The 14,367-nt window shown below is 44.7% G+C and overlaps 4 long non-coding RNA genes across 4 annotated transcripts; all 4 read left to right on the plus strand.

Annotated features, from left to right (window-relative positions):
• Positions 1 to 1,490: 1,490 nt before the first annotated feature.
• On the plus strand, positions 1,491 to 1,812 carry LOC135371030 (uncharacterized). Its single transcript, XR_010415496.1, has 3 exons — positions 1,491 to 1,549; positions 1,608 to 1,680; positions 1,750 to 1,812. It is a non-coding gene; the product is annotated as an uncharacterized LOC135371030 (long non-coding RNA).
• A 1,896-nt stretch (positions 1,813 to 3,708) lies between these two features.
• Positions 3,709 to 4,300, plus strand: LOC135371037 (uncharacterized). Its single transcript, XR_010415497.1, has 4 exons — positions 3,709 to 3,777; positions 3,836 to 3,908; positions 3,978 to 4,039; positions 4,229 to 4,300. It is a non-coding gene; the product is annotated as an uncharacterized LOC135371037 (long non-coding RNA).
• A 335-nt stretch (positions 4,301 to 4,635) lies between these two features.
• On the plus strand, positions 4,636 to 4,937 carry LOC135371043 (uncharacterized). The gene is made up of 3 exons (XR_010415498.1): positions 4,636 to 4,696; positions 4,755 to 4,827; positions 4,887 to 4,937. It is a non-coding gene; the product is annotated as an uncharacterized LOC135371043 (long non-coding RNA).
• An 8,595-nt stretch (positions 4,938 to 13,532) lies between these two features.
• Positions 13,533 to 13,791, plus strand: LOC135371049 (uncharacterized). The gene is made up of 3 exons (XR_010415499.1): positions 13,533 to 13,553; positions 13,623 to 13,670; positions 13,761 to 13,791. It is a non-coding gene; the product is annotated as an uncharacterized LOC135371049 (long non-coding RNA).
• The last annotated feature ends 576 nt before the right edge of the window (positions 13,792 to 14,367 follow it).

Here is a 14,367-nt window from a genome sequence, read left to right on the forward strand (position 1 = left end):
CCTGTTCCGCTCACCCACATTTTTCCCCTTGCAGTGTTTGAAAGAGAGGGCATTTCTGGCCACATTCCTGTTCATTTCCCATTTTCGTTCTTGTTTGTTCGAGAAAGGTGTGTGCTCGTGCAACCTGGTTACCTGTTCCGGTCAGCCACATTTTTTCGCTCGCAGGGTTTGAAAGAGAGGGCATTTCTGCACACATTCCTGGGCATTTCCCATTTTCGTTCCTGTTTCTTCGCGAAAGGCAAGTGCTCCTGCAAGCTGGTTACCTGTTCCGCTCACCCACATTTTTCCCCTTGCAGTGTTTGAAAGAGAGGGCATTTCTGGCCACATTCCTGGGCATTTCCAATTTTCGTTCTTGTTTTTTCGAGAGAGGTGTGTGCTCCTGCATGCTGGTTACCTGTTCCGCTCACCCACATTTTTCCCCTTGCAGTGTTTGAAAGAGAGGGCATTTCTGGCCACATTCCTGGGCATTTCCCATTTTCGTTCCTGTTTCTTCGAGAAAGGTAAGTGCTCCTGCAAGCTGGTTACCTGTTCCGCTCACCCACATTTTTCCCCTTGCTGTGTGAAAGAGAGGGCATTTCTGGCCACATTCCTGGGCATTTCCCATTTTCGTTCCTGTTTCTTCGAGAAAGGTAAGTGCCCCTGCAAGCTGCTTACCTGTTCCGCTCACCCACATTTTTCCCCTTGCAGTGTTTGAAAGAGAGGGCATTTCTGGCCACATTCCTGGGCATTTCCAATTTTCGTTCTTGTTTTTTCGAGAGAGGTGTGTGCTCCTGCAAGCTGGTTACCTGTTCCGGTCACCCACATTTTCCCCCTTGCAGTGTTTGAAAGAGAGGGCATTTCTGCACACATTCCTGGGCATTTCCCATTTTCGTTCCTGTTTCTTCGAGAAAGGTAAGTGCTCCTGCAAGCTGGTTACCTGTTCCGCTAACCCACATTTTTCCCCTTGCAGTGTTTGAAAGAGAGGGCATTTCTGGCCACATTCCTGGGCATTTCCCATTATTTTCGTTCCTGTTTCTTCGAGAAAGGTAAGTGCTCCTGCAAGCTGGTTACCTGTTCCGCTAGCCCACATTTTTCCCCTTGCAGTGTTTGAAAAAGAGGGCATTTCTGGCCACATTCCTGGGCATTTCCCAGTTTCGTTCCTGTTTCTTCGAGAAAGGTAAGTGCTCCTGCAGGCTGGTTACCTGTTCCGCTCACCCACATTTTTCCCCTTGCAGTGTTTGAAAGAGAGGGCATTTCTGGCCACATTCCTGGGCGTTTCCCATTTTCGTTCCTGTTTCTTCGAGAAAGGTAAGTGCTCCTGCAGGCTGGTTACCTGTTCCGCTCACCCACATTTTTCCCCTTGCAGTGTTTGAAAGAGAGGGCATTTCTGGCCACATTCCTGGGCATTTCCCATTTTCGTTCCTGTTTCTTCGAGAAAGGTAAGTGCTCCTGCAAGCTGGTTACCTGTTCCGCTCACCCACATTTTTCCCCTTGCAGTGTTTGAAAGAGAGGGCATTTCTGGCCACATTCCTGGGCATTTCCCATTTTCGTTCCTGTTTCTTCGAGAAAGGTAAGTGCTCCTGCAAGCTGGTTACCTGTTCCGCTCACCCACATTTTTCCCCTTGCAGTGTTTGAAAGAGAGGACATTTCTGGCCGCATTCCTGTTCATTTCCCATTTTCGTTCTTGTTTGTTCGAGAAAGGTGTGTGCTCGTGCAAGCTGGTTACCTGTTCCGCTCACCCACATTTTTTTTCGTTACATGGTTTGAAAGGGAGAACACTTCTGGCCACATTCCTGGGCATTTCCATTTTTCGTGATTGTTTCTCGATAAAGGTGAGTGCTCGTGCAAGCTGGTTACCTGTTCCGCTAACCCACATTTTTCCCCTTGCAGTGTTTGAAAGAGAGGGCATTTCTGGCCACATTCCTGGGCATTTCCCATTTTCGTTCCTGTTTCTTCGAGAAAGGTAAGTGCTCCTGCAAGCTGGTTACCTGTTCCGCTCACCCACATTTTCCCCCTTGCTGTGTGAAAGAGAGGGCATTTCTGGCCACATTCCTGGGCATTTCCCATTTTCGTTCCTGTTTCTTCGAGAAAGGTAAGTGCCCCTGCAAGCTGCTTACCTGTTCCGCTCACCCACATTTTTCCCCTTGCAGTGTTTGAAAGAGAGGGCATTTCTGGCCACATTCCTGGGCATTTCCAATTTTCGTTCTTGTTTTTTCGAGAGAGGTGTGTGCTCCTGCAAGCTGGTTACCTGTTCCGGTCACCCACATTTTCCCCCTTGCAGTGTTTGAAAGAGAGGGCATTTCTGCACACATTCCTGGGCATTTCCCATTTTCGTTCCTGTTTCTTCGAGAAAGGTAAGTGCTCCTGCAAGCTGGTTACCTGTTCCGCTAACCCACATTTTTCCCCTTGCAGTGTTTGAAAGAGAGGGCATTTCTGGCCACATTCCTGGGCATTTCCCATTATTTTCGTTCCTGTTTCTTCGAGAAAGGTAAGTGCTCCTGCAAGCTGGTTACCTGTTCCGCTAGCCCACATTTTTCCCCTTGCAGTGTTTGAAAAAGAGGGCATTTCTGGCCACATTCCTGGGCATTTCCCAGTTTCGTTCCTGTTTCTTCGAGAAAGGTAAGTGCTCCTGCAAGCTGGTTACCTGTTCCGCTCACCCACATTTTTCCCCTTGCAGTGTTTGAAAGAGAGGGCATTTCTGGCCACATTCCTGGGCGTTTCCCATTTTCGTTCCTGTTTCTTCGAGAAAGGTAAGTGCTCCTGCAGGCTGGTTACCTGTTCCGCTCACTCACATTTTTCCCCTTGCAGTGTTTGAAAGAGAGGGCATTTCTGGCCACATTCCTGGGCATTTCCCATTTTCGTTCCTGTTTCTTCGAGAAAGGTAAGTGCTCCTGCAAGCTGGTTACCTGTTCCGCTCACCCACATTTTTCCCCTTGCAGTGTTTGAAAGAGAGGGCATTTCTGGCCACATTCCTGGGCATTTCCCATTTTCGTTCCTGTTTCTTCGAGAAAGGTAAGTGCTCCTGCAAGCTGGTTACCTGTTCCGCTCACCCACATTTTTCCCCTTGCAGTGTTTGAAAGAGAGGACATTTCTGGCCGCATTCCTGTTCATTTCCCATTTTCGTTCTTGTTTGTTCGAGAAAGGTGTGTGCTCGTGCAAGCTGGTTACCTGTTCCGCTCACCCACATTTTTTTTCGTTACATGGTTTGAAATGGAGAACACTTCTGGCCACATTCCTGGGCATTTCCATTTTTCGTGATTGTTTCTCGATAAAGGTGAGTGCTCGTGCAAGCTGGTTACCTGTTCCGCTAACCCACATTTTCCCCCTTGCAGTGTTTGAAAGAGAGGGCATTTCTGGCCACATTCCTGGGCATTTCCCATTTTCGTTCCTGTTTGTTCGAGAAAGGTGAGTGCTCGTGCAAGCTGGTTACCTGTTCCGCTAACCCACATTTTCCCCCTTGCAGTGTTTGAAAGAGAGGGCATTTCTGGCCACATTCCTGGGCATTTCCCATTTTCGTTCCTGTTTCTTCGAGAAAGGTAAGTGCTCCTGCAGGCTGGTTACCTGTTCCGCTCACTCACATTTTTCCCCTTGCAGTGTTTGAAAGAGAGGGCATTTCTGGCCACATTCCTGGGCATTTCCCATTTTCGTTCCTGTTTCTTCGAGAAAGGTAAGTGCTCCTGCAAGCTGGTTACCTGTTCCGCTCACCCACATTTTTCCCCTTGCAGTGTTTGAAAGAGAGGGCATTTCTGGCCACATTCCTGGGCATTTCCCATTTTCGTTCCTGTTTCTTCGAGAAAGGTAAGTGCTCCTGCAAGCTGGTTACCTGTTCCGCTCACCCACATTTTTCCCCTTGCAGTGTTTGAAAGAGAGGACATTTCTGGCCGCATTCCTGTTCATTTCCCATTTTCGTTCTTGTTTGTTCGAGAAAGGTGTGTGCTCGTGCAAGCTGGTTACCTGTTCCGCTCACCCACATTTTTTTTCGTTACATGGTTTGAAAGGGAGAACACTTCTGGCCACATTCCTGGGCATTTCCATTTTTCGTGATTGTTTCTCGATAAAGGTGAGTGCTCGTGCAAGCTGGTTACCTGTTCCGCTAACCCACATTTTCCCCCTTGCAGTGTTTGAAAGAGAGGGCATTTCTGGCCACATTCCTGGGCATTTCCCATTTTCGTTCCTGTTTGTTCGAGAAAGGTGTGTGCTCGTGCAAGCTGGTTACCTGTTCCGCTCACCCACATTTTTTCGCTCGCAGGGTTTGAAAGGGAGAACACTTCTGGCCACATTCCTCGGCATTTCCATTTTTCGGGATTGTTTCTCGAGAAAGGTGAGTGCTTCTGCAAGCTGGTTACCTGTTCCGCTAACCCACATTTTTCCCCTTGCAGTGTTTGAAAGAGAGGGCATTTGTGGCCACATTCCTGGGCATTTCCCATTATTTTCGTTCCCGTTTCTTCGAGAAAGGTAAGTGCTCCTGCAAGCTGGTTACCTGTTCCGCTAGCCCACATTTTTCCCCTTGCAGTGTTTGAAAAAGAGGGCATTTCTGGCCACATTCCTGGGCATTTCCCATTTTCGTTCCTGTTTCTTCGAGAAAAGTAAGTGCTCCTGCAAGCTGGTTACCTGTTCCGCTAACCCACATTTTTCCCCTTGCAGTGTTTGAAAAAGAATGCATTTCTGGCCACATTCCTGGGCATTTCCCATTTTCGTTCCTGTTTCTTCGAGAAAGGTAAGTGCTCCTGCAGGCTTGTTACCTGTTCCGCTCACCCACATTTTTCCCCTTGCAGTGTTTGAAAGAGAGGGCATTTCTGGCCACATTCCTGGGCATTTCCCATTTTCGTTCCTGTTTGTTCGAGGAAGGTGAGTGCTCCTGCCAGCTGGTTACCTGTTCAGGCAAACCCATATCTTTCCCCTTGCAGTGTTTGAAAGAGAGGGCATTTCCCATTTTCGTTCCTGTTTGTTCGAGGAAGGTGAGTGCTCCTGCAAGCTGGTTACCTGTTCCGCTAACCCACATTTTTCCCCTTGCAGTGTTTGAAAGAAAGGGCATTTCTGGCCACATTCCTGGGCATTTCCCATTATTTTCGTTCCTGTTTCTTCGAGAAAGGTAAGTGCTCCTGCAAGCTGGTTACCTGTTCCGCTCACCCACATTTTTCCCCTTGCAGTGTTTGAAAGAGAGGGCATTTCTGGCCACATTCCTGGGCATTTCCCATTTTCGTTCCTCTTTCTTCGAGAAAGGTGTGTGCTCGTGCAAGCTGGTTATTTGTTCCGCTCACCCACATTTTTTCCGTTACAGGGTTTGAAAGGGAGAACACTTCTAAACACATTCCTGGGCATTTCCATTTTTCGTGATTGGTTCTCGATAAAGGTGAATGCTCGTGCAAGCTGGTTACCTGTTCCGCTCAGCCACATTTTTTCGCTCGCAGGGTTTGAAAGGGAGAACACTTCTGGCCACATTGCTGGGCATTTCCATTTTTCGGGATTGTTTCTCAAGAAAGATGAGTGCTCGTATAAGCTGGTTACCGGTTCCGCTCACCCACATTTTTTCTCTTGCAGTGTTTGAAAGGGAGAGGATTTCTGGCCACCATGAGTGATCATTATCCATTGTACATGGTTAATAAACTATGCTTGATCAAAGTCATCATGTGTTACATATTATCATGCATGGCATACCTTTCTTATAGTTGAATCGGACGTTATCCGCTATTTGTCCCGCCACTCATAAACCCCTGCAAATGCAGAATGTAAAAAAAAAAAACAGCGAATGGCAGTTTCAAATACTACACGATGGCCGTCATCAAAACGGGACACCGTAAGGATAAATCGCAAACAGCAGTTCCAAATACTGGCAGATGCCCGTCATTAAAACTGTCCCCCGTAAAAAAGAACAACAAATGGCAGTTGCAAATGCTGGTAGATGGCGTGATTAAAACGGGACACCGTAAAAGGAACAGCAAACGGCAGTTCCAAATGCTGGTAGCTGACCGTCATTAAAACTGGCCACCGTAAAAAGAAACGGTCAAATTATTTTACGGGCTGCCGTAAAAAAATTGCAGTGTTTGGCAGCAAAATTTCCTTGTATTTGCCCGTTTTTTTTAGGGTGAAATTTTTTACAGTGTGTGTGGCGCTCGCCACCTGCACAAAAGCACACATATTGGAAAGGAACACCATACTTATTTGACTGCAGGTAGCAGCTGTGCCACACTCGTGTTTAGGATGGTCGTGGGACAATGCAAAGGAGAGAACACGTCGATCGTACAAACGCACAGGGTTAGATGATCTTGAAACAGTGTGACGTCTGCTTGGATGTTACTCTGACCTTGATCATACAAATCAGTTGTTTTTTCTTCTTCCCCCGTTTTCCAAATGTGCTTGTCACTGTAGTGTGCCTTTGCATCATTCAGGTGAAAGGCAGAGTGGTTTGGGAATTTTCGCAGTTCAACGCAGGACGGAATTCTCACGTAATGTCTGATTTTTATATAATACAGTTCCTAGAATAGCAAAATATTAATGTGCAGATGGAGTAATTCACCACGTTCACAGGTACGCGCCCAGAATAAAATACTTGTGCGTTGTGATACTACAAAATTGCACAGAGTATCGCAACGTATAGAATATCACGAGGTAGAATATAGAGATAGATAAGAGAGAGAGAGAGAGTATCTCTACAATATTGAATACCTGTCGAGAAAATGCAGGCAAGCTTCTCCCTCGACTTCACAGTATGTGTGTACCTCACTCTGGTGTATTTCAATATATATTTCAATGACAATACTACTTGACTACTACTTGCAATCGCACCCCGGCATCCCTGCAGCTCCCGTACATATCTGCAGGTATCCCTGCACCTCTTTTCCCTGAGATGGTTGAATTCCCCGCTGTTCCTACGGTTAGCATGTTTGTATTATTGTATTTGGCCTCTGCATAATGTGGCGTCACACCCTCATAGCAGTGGATACAGCTATGTTATGCTTTTGAATCACGTGAATACCTGCTTCTCCCAGTGGTGCGCCTTATGCTGTGGTTATTTATGGAGTTGTTTGCTGGTCAGAATGCAGTGGTTCTGTGTTGAAGGTATGGCACTGCACAATCTCAGTTTATTGTGTAAATTAGAGGTGTGTAACTTCAGAATATTACATTTAGTGGCCATTGTAAATTGCCCATTGCATTAGGTGCCCTGGTCAGTGCTGTATTCCGTCTCCTGCCACCACTGCTAAGAGGGAAAGCAGATGGAGTCATCAAGAAGTTGGTAAGCAGTTCTTTGTGCGGTAGGGTCTATTTTGTTGAGAAGGGGTGGGTGGGTCTGCAAGATATGTGGAATATTTATACACCTATCTGAGCCATTGTGCAACCTCTGTCATAATGAACATGATGGCGCATACTGAGATTATGCGCAAACATGCATACATTAGGTTAATATAGAGGGTTTTTACTGAATACAGATATTTATTTGCGTATAAAGATACAGTTAAAATTATTTATTCGAGGTAGATTCTATCACTGCCCCTAGGTTACTGGCACTGGACCCTACAACTCGAGCTGTACGATATCGGAGTCAGCCAATTAGCTAAATGTTTGAATTATTCATTTTAGAAGTAGGTAATGTTGGGCTAGAGTTGGAGCGCCCAACTGGGCTCACTGCAGTTAACATGCCCTCTGGGATGTAACAAGCTTGTTTGTGCGACAGTACACATTTATGTTTAATATGTAGCGCATTACAGGGTGTTGCGGGACTTTCGGTAGTTACCAGTTCTGGAAACTTTTGCCACCATAGAGGAAGGCTTTGGGCAATTTTTAATTGCAGGAAAGTTTTAGTCAAGTGAACTTCGAAAATTGCCACACGAGCCTCACTTTCTTTTTTACAGAAATACGAAGTCCTCCACGGATAAGCGCCCAACAGACCCAACAAAAACTGTGCACAGTATCGCAATTCAAAATCGTCAAAAACAAGTAAAAATTACGCTTCAACTTCAGCTGCGCCTGCTTGATTTTTGCGAAGAAGCGTGCATGTAATGTTGGTTTCCAGGAGGAAGTGCCCCAGCTTCATTTGTTGGGCGTTTTTTGTGACAAGACTTGTTTTGGATTCTTTGTGATAAGACAGTTGTTCCCAGCATCAAGGTCCATGCGGGGGAAAGAAAGGTAAAACAAGAGGGGGTCACTTACTCCTCTCCCCGCATCTTCCATGCGCTTTTCTTTGCGACAATTGAGCAGGCGGGGATAAAGCCGAATATTTACTTTTTTTTTTTTTGGGGGGGGGCTATTTTTGTTGCGATACTGTTGTACAAATAAAAACAGTGAGATTGGCTTGGCAATTCTCAAAGTTCAATTGAAAGTTCAAAGTTTCCCACAACTAAACCTTTTTCAAAGCCTTCCTGAATGGTGGCAGAGATTCCCAGAAGGTAATTTCCGAAATTAGCACAATCATCCGGCGACTACGTCGCTGCGGCGGGCTGCAGTCCAGTGATGTGATTGCTCCACCAATTGCGCCATACAGCCAATCCTACTGCATGCTATACTACTATATGCTCTACAATATATCTTGATATATTGGTGATTTGTGGCTTCCGGGCTTCAAGCCTTGTTTACGTCTCCGCGTTTGTTGGAGTAGTGTTATCGGTGCTGTGGCCTTTACATTTGCGTGCCATTTACCACTTCTATCATGAACAGTGACCTGCGTTCCTTTTCGTGAATTCGTTTCAAGTTTAGCGAAGTGAAGTACGCAGCATATGGATCATCGTGCTAGCTGCATCATGCAATTGAACTATTAAAACAGATGCATCAAGTTGTTTGCATCGAATGAACTGCGCATGTTGACGGTACTTAGCACAGAGCTCTGTAGGTCGATGTACGATATCACAATCTGCCGTGATTCAGGCAGAATAGCTATTCGAATGCACGAAGTAGAGGGAAACGTGTAGGTGAATGAGAGAGCAACACACACCTTTGTTGCAACAAAGAAAATCTGTTTATTAATGCGAGTCACGATTTCATTAGAGCACAGCACAGTAAAATTAAGCTGTTTCACGGGGTAGTCAACAGACATGTAGCTGCTGCTGCCAAGGAGCATGTAAAAACGTAGTTGTGGATGGGATGCTGTTCTAAAGCGCTACGTCTGAGCAAACTATACTTGCGTCTGTCTTTTTTTAAGTATGCTCCCTAGAAAAGGGAAAAAAAATTGTGGAGGTACAGTTTTTCAGTTTCCCATCTGTAAATCAGGATGACATCAGGTGCTGCTGATGCATTTGGGTGATATAAGCTTCGTAATTTTTCTCTTTTCTCTGTGCAACTGAACCTCAGGTAAAGGCAGTCAAATATACAGTTGTCACAACTAATGGTCACAAATGCTGAATGTTGTGATATCAAAGGTGCCTTGCATAGTTTATTTTTGCACTAAAATAATTTTACATCATACATACGCATTCATATTGCCACTAATTAGTAGATATGACACATGATTGGAGTTCAGACAGAGATCACGTTCAACCAAAATTGGGGCTCAACTGATTCGAGGTAATAATCAGTAGGAGATGAGTTTAACTTGAAAAAGTCAGACCGTAAATATGATGTTGTAGGTATACGGGCTGTTTGACACAGGTACACCTCTATATTAACAGAATGGATGGTGATCATGAGTGGTCTACTTTACTGTATCGAATATAATTAACACACAATTGATGAATGGTCAATATTCCTGCAAAATATTATAATGAATTGAGATTCATAAACCGAGGCCTGTAATTTTGCAATAAATATGGAAATGGGTTTTGTTTGAGAGGGCACTGTTAATCAAATAAAGGAATTTGTGCATTTCATCAATCAAGAGATGATTCTATTTTGTTTCAGTAAAAATACAATTGCATTGACTTTCTCTGTAACAAGCTGTGACTGTATTACACAGGAGCATTCACCACACCAGGCTGCACTATCAGTGTCGGTACTCCCCATATAAAAGAGATGATCGACTGAGCAGCCACGATGTAGAACATGTTGTAGCACATATATGCTTGATGTAGACAGTTGTAGTGCCCGCGCACTTTGCTGGAGATTCTTCCTTGGTTTTGGTATAATTGCACAAAAATTTAAGCCATAGTTTTGGGGTTGTACATGAATTTTAGTAATGTAACATGTGCTAGATGAATATGCCTCACACAAACTATCTGGCCACCCTTTTTTAGCTTTTCTGGCTTTTAAAAATTACATTTATGCAGCAATCATGTACTTTTAATTAGTACTTCACTTTTTAAAGGATTTTAAAAACACTTGCTCAAGCAAAAAGTACGCCGCAAGCAGACTTTCAACTGAATGGCCCAAGTGAAGCCATTCCTGTGTCATGGCTTCATGGCAAATGCTTGAAGGGGTTTGCATATGAGACACACTTTGTTGTTGGTATACTCTTGCATGACCTGCACACAAGCACAAGCAGGATAAAATTGAGAAAATTCACAGAGAAGTACAGAGGCACACTGACAGTAAAAGGAATGAAACAGTGTAAGCTCCGTCACCTGAACATGTATACTTTGTTGACCTGGTGCCGGAACGCCAGGGCATGCACCATGCTTCAGTACAGCTCGACTGTGTCCACCATAAAAGGAGCATTGCTGAAAATGAGTAGAGCACATGAGGTCGTGTTTGCAGTCAGTGTAGGATTTCACATTCACTTCCTCAAGTCGCTGAACCCATTTCGAATATCGTTCCGTATGTTGTTGTGGGAGCCTGTGAAGGCGACAAATTTTCATTAACAATGTTACAGAAACAACAGAAGTAGTGCCCTCTTTATCTTCGTGTAGCACACGCATAATACACCTTCAAATGTGTCGGAAAAAGCTATAGGATCTCCAGCTGCAGGTGCATGCATCCCCATTGCAACAGACCCTTCCCGAGTGGAGCTGTTAATGGGATGGTGCAGCATCTGCTTGGCATATTCCCAGAGTGAAAATATCTGAGTGCTTGTATTATCTTGAGGAAAATACAAGGTGCTCCTATATGTGTGTGTACTTGTATCTGAAACACAATTATTTTCTTTGTAACTTGCACTGCTTCCTTTTCTCGATGGTTGAACAAAAACATGGCAGATGGGATCAAACAAATATTTAGCACCCACCTTATCCCCAGTAACTGGGATAAGGTGGGTGTTAAGCGGCATGCTACCTTGCGGCATGTGCCCTCTAGTCAATGCTGTGTTAGTAAAATATTTCTGATGTTGAAATTTATAGGTTTGGGTAAATGTTAGAAAAATAAAGCTATGTTTGTATATATTGGCACTCTGATGTACAAAGCTGCACGGCTAGTGAAAGACAAACTTAATTCACTCAAAAACATAGTGGAAGAATTTCACACACATGAAAGAAGGAAAAGCAGGCTACTTACTTTAGGAAAGATACTCTTGATCCACCCTCTCTGCACTGCTTGCAGTTCTCTTCCATGCATTTATTGGGCAACAACAATAACAACTTTATTTTGGGATTATTAATGGGGAGTTCCATCGCCAGAGGCCAATAGGGAGTTTCATATTTATGTTGCTGACTTCCGAAACAGAGCGTCGAAGCTCTCGGATTTCGGCTCCATTTAAAGGCATCGGTAATCACGATATCTTTGAAATCGCGAATAAACTGACTAATTAAAGATACGTTCACGCGTTTTATGGCTTGACAGGTTTGACAACCACGGAATAGAAATCGAAATCTAAGTAGGCTCGATTTAGAAAGCTCAGAGGTGAAGGCCAGTCTAAAAGAATACATCGGAACAATAAAACACACAAGATATGACCCCACTCTTGATTTAATTGCTTTTTATCACGTTTCACACGTCTTTGTTTGACACACACAGTGACAAAACGACAAACATGAACCAAAACCATTGTTCCGATTTTCTCCGCCAAAACTAGCGGGCTCCGCCAGTTCTGGCCTGGCAACACGGGGACGCTTAATGGCGGCTTCCTTAGTTTGACGGCAGTTTTGGATGAGCTCCGGTGACCTGGCTGTAATGGCCATGGAGGAAGGAAACTAAAGGAGATGCCCTTTCTCTCTCACCCGCGTGGGACTCCTCTAGCGTTCGCTAGGTGCAGAACCGCCATTACTTGTTGGCCCCCACGTGACCTCCCTTAAGTTTCGGATTGTAGCGCGGTGTGTTTGTTGGGTGTTATCCGGGCGCTTACGTTGTTTGTTGTTTACGTACCCGCTGGTTGATGATTGCTGTTGAACATCGTAATTATGGTGAATTGCTGCTGCCCTGGGTGCGGCAGTCGTTCAACGGAGAGCAGTCTTGTCACCGGAATAACGTTTCATTCGTAAGTATTGTGACTTTCGGTTTCCTTTGTGCGAACATTGCAGAGTTACATTGCCTGTTCTGTTAGCTTCCCCTTGGAACCTACACTACGCGATGCTTGGGTCACCGCTATTGGAAGTGTTGGGTGGACCCCAACGAAATGGAGTAAACTTTGTTCCAAGCATTTCCGGAACCAAGACATCGACAGGACTTCGCCGCTTCGAGTTCGTTTACGACATGGGGCTATACCGCAAGTTCTTCCTAGTGTCGCCTGTGGTCAAGTATGTGGAAGATATTGTTTACAATAGCGATCAGTCTGTGTTTTGGGTTGTCTGCCAGCCAGTGGTTTCTCCAGAAAGTCAGGGGAGGGGGGGTCGCGAAAAACTGGGATAGAAGTCATAATTCCACAGGGCTTATAATGCGGAAAACAACGTAATTAAGGCCTCATTCAACCACAACACCCATTGCAGGGGGTCCAAGGTGAATTTTTTTTTTTTTGGGGGGGGGTCCGAAATTACTGCTGCCAGCTGTGGTGTCGAACTCGCGTATATGACATGCTCGCTCTAGCTCATTCACTAGAAATTGAACCGAATATGGGTCGGCAGACTGAGAGCCCGAGCGAACGGAGAATAGAGCGAGTGATTAATGAAAATAGGTCGCAATTGGTGAGCTGAGCGTCCTGTCTCAGGGATCATCCAGGGAAATTGCCCTCAAATCTGAAGTGCTCAGTCACAATTTACTCCCGTGCTATCAATGTGTTCAGTATCATAAGACTGGTATTTAACGTCTTGCTGAGTGGCATGGGTGATTGAATCGGAAGTGCCAGTCAGGCACCGAGCAGTTGTAGAGTAGCCAGTGAGTGAGCCAAGGGTCCAATGAGCTGCCATGAGCCAGTGGTAGCTGCAACTGCTGACCTCCTGTGGCATAAATTTTTTAATTTATAGGATATCCCTAGCACACAAGGGCCAGATCCACAGCACCATGTTGTCATTCCAAGTGAAGAGGAGCGGGACATTCAAAGACCACAAGACATCTCTGATCTTAGCAATGTGAGCAGGGTGCTTATTGAATGCTTGTCACAATTACTGTGGTGTTTGTACTATTTTGTTTCTTACTTTGCTTTAGGACAGCACTGGGTTCTGTTGTGATGGTATCTTATCGAATCCATACATGGAACTTGTCGATGAATTGGTGAGATTGACATCCACTCAGTCACATGCATATTTAGACAGTGCATATTATTGTAAATATTCAAGGTCGTAGTGAGGACACACGCTACTGATGGCGACGGGTGCCTGCAACATGCCCATCCTCACTTCAATCTGGTTGGTAGATACATTCTTTACATTCCAGTGTCAGGTGTGGAAAGCATGTCAGTGAATTTTTCCCAGCAGGACACGACTGCCAGTGTGGTCAAAGAAAGTCAAGTGCCTTGTGAGATGGTAAGGATCCTTTGTACCTATCACAGCATGCTTTCCCAATGTCAGTATTAACTACAAAAGAATACTTGTTCTGATTTTCATTTTTCTCAGCAGGACACCACTGCCAGTGAGTTCAAAGAAGGTCCAGTGCCTTGTGAGATGGTAAGGATCCTTTGTGCCTCTCAAAACATGCTTTCCCAATGTCAGGTACTAACTACAACAGAATGTTGGTTCTGATTTTCATTTTTCTCAGCAGGACGCCACTGTCCGCGAGATTGAAGCAAACCCACTGCCTTCTGAGGTGGTAAGGATCATTTCGTGCTTGTTACAACATACATTCCCACGTCAGGCATTGACTACAAAGGAATGTTGATTTTGAATTTTATTTACATTCTCACTATGTGGACTGCAATCCTGGTTGACTTCGGTTCTCCAGCTGTGAAGTGATACTCAAATCATATGAATACATGATTTGCATGCATTCTATAATTTGATAAGTGAATTGACAGCCAATCATTCTGATCATTCCTCGTAACTGTAGCTCACAATCATGGTTGTAGCAAGCTTTTCTTTTTTTTCATAGTGATTGATTTTTTTAGCTTCTTCTTGATCGTGATATATGAATAAAAGTTATGAAACCAATGAATTGTCTGTGTGATTTGCATGGTGTGATCTCCTTGTTGCCCAATCAAACCTTTTTCTCATTTTACAGTCTTGG

Source organism: Ornithodoros turicata, chromosome 1 (genome assembly GCF_037126465.1).
Source record: "Ornithodoros turicata isolate Travis chromosome 1, ASM3712646v1, whole genome shotgun sequence".
In the NCBI taxonomy this organism is placed as follows: Eukaryota; Metazoa; Arthropoda; class Arachnida; order Ixodida; family Argasidae; genus Ornithodoros; species Ornithodoros turicata.